Source organism: Nyctereutes procyonoides, unplaced genomic scaffold, assembly GCF_905146905.1.
Source record: "Nyctereutes procyonoides isolate TBG_1078 unplaced genomic scaffold, NYPRO_anot_genome, whole genome shotgun sequence".
NCBI lineage: Eukaryota > Metazoa > Chordata > Mammalia > Carnivora > Canidae > Nyctereutes > Nyctereutes procyonoides.
This window is the reverse complement of record NW_026575131.1, coordinates 5,024,532-5,031,711: the sequence shown is the minus strand read 5'-3', so window position 1 is coordinate 5,031,711 and position 7,180 is coordinate 5,024,532.

The window sequence follows — 7,180 nt, the reverse complement described above, 5'->3', positions numbered from 1 at the left end:
AGCCTGCTTCTCCCTCTCCCTGCCACTCCTGTTTGTGCATGTGCTCTCTCGACCTGTCTGTAAAATCAATCAATCAAAAAAAAAAAAAAAAAAACATAGAAAGGGTTCATAATCTTGAGCAGCTTTTCTTTCCCTGAAAAGAGGTGCACACATACAGAGACAGATTGCAAACAATCACAGCAGGTAACAGGCCTCTGCAAATTTAGATCGGTGCTGCCATAGTGCCATTTTTTGCTCCATTATGTTTTTGCTAGAAGTCTTTTAAAAAATATATATATGTGTGTGTGTGTGTGTATATATATATATATATATATATATATATTTTTTTTTTTTTTTTTTTTTTGAGAAAGCACACTGCACTTATTTGAGGTGGGAGGCAGAGACCGAATCTTAAGCAGGCTCCACTCTTGGTGCACAGTCTTATGACCCTGAGGATCACGATCTGAGCGGGAAATCAAGAGTCATGTTTAATGGACTGAGCCACCCAGGTGACCCTGGTTAGAAGTCTTTTTAGTAAGATTATTTTAAGTGGCTTTAATCACAAAAAATATTCAAGCTGTATTTATACTAGCTTATGCTTTTTTTTTTTTTATACTGTGTTAATAAGTATTTGCACAGCAGTACTTTTAACATTATTTTATCTGCCTTTAAAGGGCTCTTGACTTGGAGGGGGCATAGTAAAGGACTGCCAGGCCCAGTGGTTGTGAAGCAGTAAGCTTTGGGTGGGGCCTGGCATCAGCACTTCTGAGCATCACAGAGAATTCTGATGTACATTACCGGCCTGAACCACTGATCTAATTCCAAAAATGGGTGGCAAAAGAAAAACAAGACAAGACTTTTTGTTTTGCTTTTTGAAATGCAGTTATTTTTTTAAACTGACCACTACTGAAGATTATTCATTCACAGGGATGGGGGTGTGACAGGAGTGATGATCTATCTGGGAGTATCCAGCTGTTGTGTGTGCTTTATCTTGGCACCTCCCCAGACTGTGCTCTACGGAACTATGCCTTGTCCCTCTCTATCTTAGCGCTTAACACAGTATGTAGTAAAGAGTGGGTATTTTAGGGGATCCCTGGGTGGCTCAGCAGTTTAGCATCTGTCTTTGGCCCCAGAGCATGATCCTGGAGTCCTGGGATCAAATCCCACATCAGGCTCCCTGCATGGAGCCTGCTTCTTCCTCTGCCTGTGTCTCTGCCTCTCTCTCTCGCTCTCTTTTATAAATAAATAAAATTTAAAAAGTGGGTATTTAATGAATCAGTGCTTTTCCCATCAACAGTATATGGTGAACAGTATTCATACTATCTTCCCACTTTTAAGATGAACTCAGTTAAAGTTTGGTGATTTCCCTGAGCTGGGTGGGATGTGAGCTTGGGGCTGTTGGCTCCTTGGACAGTGCTCTGTGGATGAGACCTAGGTGTTCCTTTCTCTGTCCTCTTTGTTCTCTGAGCAGATTGTTTTGTTTTGTTTTTTCCCACAACAGTTAACTAAATAGTCTGTTTTTCAGTCAATTATTAAGTAATTTGTGAGCTCCTTGAGAGCAGGAACTATATCATGGAGTTTCATTTTGTCCATAGCACAGAGTAAACATGGTTTTTGCCATCCAGGGTTATTTAAATGATAAATGTCAATGAAGACCAAATTTTGGTTAAATAATAGTTGTAGATATGCTAAATTTTTCAAGGTACTATTATTAAGCAAAGTTTTTTTTTTAACTTGTAAAAATACTGCTTTTGTGGTAGCAGAAATTATGGTTTTCCTTATTTTTGTAGACTAGGAAGACTTATTAATTACCTTCTGAATTTTGTATCAACTTTTCTATAATAGCTTATGCTCTATACTATGCATAGTAATTTATGGAACTTCTGTTACATCATTTAGATAATTATGACGTTTATAAACTGTTAAACCTCATGTAATTATTAGCCTTATTTTTTAAGAATGTGGAATCTAAACAGATGTAATCAATGAATACCCGATTGCATGTTCCTTATCGTCACACATTATCTTGTTTAATCTTCAGAATAACTTTGTGAAGTGGATGGTATTATCTTGTTTTTATAGCTGAAAGAGTTTGAGGCCTTCAACAGGGCAGCGTGACTTCTCCAAAGGCAGGTGGTAGAACATTTATCCATAGTTATTTCTGCTTATTTCTCTTCTTCTGTCCTTGAGGACTTTAGGAAGAAAATCCTCTTCTCTCCACCTCCGTCATTCTCTGGAAGTTGAGCTCTGTCACTGTAGGCTAGTTGGAGAGGTCTCAGGTTCTGTATACTTGGCCCTTGTTTTTCCCAGGAAGAGAAGAGAGACTGAGCTTGTGGTGGACTGGTGGGACTGGAGACACAGTGAGAGTGGGTTCACGAGTTCCTCCAGAATGGCTTTTGCTGGGAGGTTTGCCCTTTTAGTTTCTGTCCTGAGGGTTCCAGGGCCTTGAACGGGTATTACTTCAAAGTAGTATTTGGTATCTTGGTGTATGATGAAAAATTAGATCATCTTCCCTTGATCCCCTGTTTTAGAGTGCAGGTTGCCTAATTTGGAACTCTCAGTCTTGAGATTAGGAGTTCTTTACTAGTCCCACACCACCACAAGAGCTCATCACTCGAGCCTGCTGGCCTTTTATTCTCGAAGTCTAAGTAGTGGCACTCCTTGAGGTTTTTGTTTTTTTAAAGATCTTATTTATGTATTCATGAGAGACACAGAGAGAGAGGCAGAGACATAAGCAGAGGGAGAAGCAGGCTCCATGCAGGGAGCCCGATGTGGGACTCGATCCCAGGACCCAGGAATCATGACCTGAGCCAAAGGCAGACACTCAACCACTGAGCCACCCAGGTGTCCCACTCCTTGAGTTTCTTGAAGAGATTATATCAGCCTCACAGCCTATTCATTACAGGCCAGAAAAGGCACCTCAAACACCTCAAAGCCAAAAGTCCTTTGGAAAAGCCTTCTGTGCTTTGCTTTGGGTCTTGGCTTTCACCTTGGGGAGGCTCTGGGTCACGTTTGGCTGTTCCTCCACTGTTCTCTAGGTCTTCTCTCTCTCATGGCTTCCTAACCTTCCAAAGCAGCTGTACCAGGTGCCCCTCCCTACCCACCCACCCTTCCTTCTTCCCTCCCCTCTACTACCTGAGTGATCTGAAACAACCATTTCTAGCTTTCTTCTGTTAATAAAGTTGTTTAATGGCTTTGCATTGCTTAGGGCTGAAGTGAAAGATGCCTAAAGTGGGGACAGTGTGGGTTGGGTCTGGCAGGTATTCTAAAGCTGGTCTGTAAGCTGAGATAAAACCCTATTGGTATGTTAACTGGTCACCGAGACACCTGGAGAGCTCACTAGACTTAAAGGGACAGCCCCTTCTCAGCATCTGGAATGCAGCCAGAAATGCATATTTCAAGAGAAGCCAGAAACCCAGATTTGCAAATGAAATCTGACTTTCAAATATTGGTAATATACAAATGGAGCAGGCCAAACATTATCTCTTAAACATGGTTCTGGGTCTCAGAACTAGTTTGGGACCTTTGACTAATCACATAAAATCTGAACTGAGCCAGGGCCACTGAAAGGCTGTCACAGTAGGTCTTTTCAGCCCCTTTCAGATTAGAACACCATTCAGTGGTAGTCTTACAATAAAAACACTTGAACTCAGAATTTCAATTCCTTTTATAGAACATACATTTTAATCTGTCATGAAAAGGGAATTTGGCAGTCCTGAGCCCATGTCTCCAGGTTGAATGCCATAGTTCTCATTTTTCCAGAGCACACGTTTACTGTCTCCTGTCAGGGTGGGGAAGGGCAGTCACTTGTCTCTATAGAGTTGGGCTCAGGGGATCTGAGGGTCTCATGACTGCTTACAAAGACTCTCAACTGATCCTCTTGTTGGTTCCACTCTAGCCTTCCCAGACACCCGTGCCTCCAATCTCCCAAGCTTCTTGAGAGCAAGGGCTGGTCCTTGTGTCTCACTGTAGTCCCTCCCGGCAGGCACTTCAGTATTAGTTTTCTCTGCTAATTCAGCTGCTGCTGTCCATGCATGTATCCTCCAAAAATGAGTTGACCATTTTGATATCCTGTGCCTTTTCTTTGTCTTTTAGGTTATATCTTTTTATTCATTTACTGTCCTTTTAGTAGGTTTTGGAAAAGAGCCAAGAAATGCATGTTTTCTGGGTATCACTGCGTAACTAACCACATCCCAACTCAATAGCTTAAAAAAACACTTTTTAACATCACCATCTTGCAGTTCTAGGGGGTTGAGATAGGAGGTTCTCTCTAGAAGGCTCTTGTGGTTGCACTCAGAAAGTAGCTGGAGCTAGAGTCCCCAGAACAGGCTTCCTATCCTGTCTAGTGATTGGTGCTGGTTGGCAGTATGGACCCTGACGTGACCTTTCCGTGTGGCCCAGGCCTCCTCACAGCATGCTGGATGCATTCCAGGAGTATACAAGCAAACAAAGTGGCATCTTATATAGAAGCCACTCCTCTGATACTCCTTGAGCCATTACCCAGGCCTGCCCAGGTTCAAGGCAAGAGGATCGCTTGATGGCAGGAGTGTCTACGTCCCTTCCATTGGGAGGAAAATGTGCAGGAGGGCATTGACTGTGGCAGCAGTCTCTGACAGAATAGACTCCCATCTCACGTGTTCATTTCGCCTTTTCAGTGAAGAAAGCCTGCTGGCCTTTTATTCTCTTCCTAAAACAGATGTTGAAACTGTAGGGTAAGTGTAGTGGCCCTGAGTGGCCTGCCCACAAACAGCCCTTTTTGTCTCTGTTTTTGTGACTTCTTCCATTCACTCTGATTAATTCTGACTATCCCATTTCCTGGATCTGCCACATGGTATCCTACTCATTCTCACATACTTTACTCCTGCTCTGCCTCCTGGGGCCTTCTAACCTCTTTTCTCTGTAAGGCCAGCCCTTCTGCAAGGTGGCAAGTCACACCCCCACCCAGTTATTTACTGATCTGCCTCAGGCACAGTCCCTTCACTGCTCTCCATTCTCTCACAGCCCTTTCTCAACCTGTACCTTAGAGAGTGTTTGTACCCAACTTCTCAGGTGGTGACCTCCTGGAGGTAAATAACCGTGTCTCTAGTGCGTAGTACTGTTAAAATAGCACCTGAGCATTGCAGTGTTCCGAGGTCCCCTAGGGTTCTCCTGGGCTTACGTGCACAACATTCAGCTTTTGCTCTCTCTACTTCCAGCAGTCAACTGAAAAATTTTACCACCAGGGAACACAATCCCGATCATATTAACCTTTCTTTCCAGCTAATTAACCCTGGAAGGAAATACCATGTATTCTTGAGGCTCTAGGTTTGTTGAGCAAATTTGATTTGTTCGTAGACATTTTGGTTATGACTTAGGTAACCAGTGTTTCTCTGTATTAGGAAGGTGAGTATCCATCAACTGTGCATCAGAGTTTCAATCAGCAGAGCCAGTTTCCAGAATAACTGAAAATTAATCATCTTTCAGCTGAGGATGGCAGTTGAGGGTGCCGGTGGCAGAGTACGGGGTACCCTGGATGTCTTGGCATATTCCAGATTTGCTATCAATGGATTGTAGGGCTTCAGATGAGTTCCAACTCATGAGTCTGTTGGCTCATAGGTCATTTGAGGCTGCATCACCTACCAGGGTGGAGGAGTGTGCAAGGAAGAAAGTGGAAGCACTCTTCCAAGTGGTAAACTGAGGCATTCATGAGGGTGTTGAACCTCAGAGCTCAAAACTCTTGACTAAATCCTTGAACTAAACGTCTAAATCTTACAAACTTTGAATGTGAAATGCACTGTTGAATTTATTTAAAATTTTGATAGGGTTTTTAGCAAATGTTGTATTTATTGTGATTTCACCCCCCAAAGAGAGAACTTGTCAAGAAAACACAATGTTGCATCCTCTGTTAGAAGTCTTATCTCTATAGCCAAAAAAAAAAAAAAAAAAAAAAAGTCTTCTCTCTATAGCCTTACTAAACAAAGGAGAAAAAGACTGTTCCCTTATAATTTTTCACAAAGAAAGCTTAATAATGTCAAGGGACATATCTGGAAAAAGGAAAGGTTTTAAATGTTATTTAAAAGGCCATTTTGGGGGCACCTGGATCACTCAGTCAGTTGAGTGCCCCAACTCTTGATTTCAGCTCAGGTTATAGTCTCAGGGTCATAGGATGGCCCTGAGTCAGGCTCCATGCTCAGCATGGAGCTAGCAGTTTGCTAGAGAGTCTCTCCTTCCCTCTCGGCCCTCCTCCCGAGGGCTCGCACTAACTGTAATAAGTAATAAATCCTTGAAAAAAAAAAAGCCATTTTCTTCACATCTTTTTGTCAGGTGGGGATGTTTTTGATCCTATATAGCAAGGGATGGGCTTGTAGAATGAGACCAATATCTTGATTATTTGTAAAAATGAAAAATCTTTGTTGAGTAGGTGAAAGGTTGAGATTTAAGAGAAATTAGATTGCTGCAGTGAAAACTAATGGTCATTTTCCACCGTGCCCCATAAAATAAGGTTCAGGGTCAGTCACACTGAATGGTATTACAGCTGTATTTTAAAAAGGTGTCTAATTTTATGCCTTTAACAACTTCCATAATTATACATGTTGGAATAATCAAGTCTCATGCTTTGGGGTATAGCCAATTACTGTAGCGATCAAGAGGTAATTTATTTTCTCATGTACGTTGCTCACAGCAGGGCAGCTCCATTATGCATTCATGAATTCTAGTGTGGCTGTTAGGGGTTGTTAAGTGCAGGCCAGTGGATTTGAAGGGCCACAGATTTATTGGAGATGGCAGTTCTTTTAAATCCTCATCTTCTCCTTGTATCTGAGACTTTAAAAAGAGTTTTTAGGAATATATAGAATTATTTCCTATATTTGACCACAAGACAGATTTTTGGATATAGCTGTTGGTGAGCACATTGGACATACAGCCAAATCCTTCCTTTCCCTCCAAGTCTACCTTTGGAGAGAATGTGAACTGCACTTTTGAAGGCGAGATTCTAATTTTGAAGAGAACTTGATTGAGGTCATTTAGGGCAGTTCTCACTTGAGTGGGGAAATCTTTATATAATAAACCAGAATAATAGTCACTGTTGCAAATAAGCTTTGGGAATCCCTGGCATAATAACATGTTGTTATTCCAAAATTCTATGATATTTGCAACTCTCAGCTCCTGGATAATTCTTGTAACTTAAAATTTACACATACCAGTGACAGGAATATGTTACTTT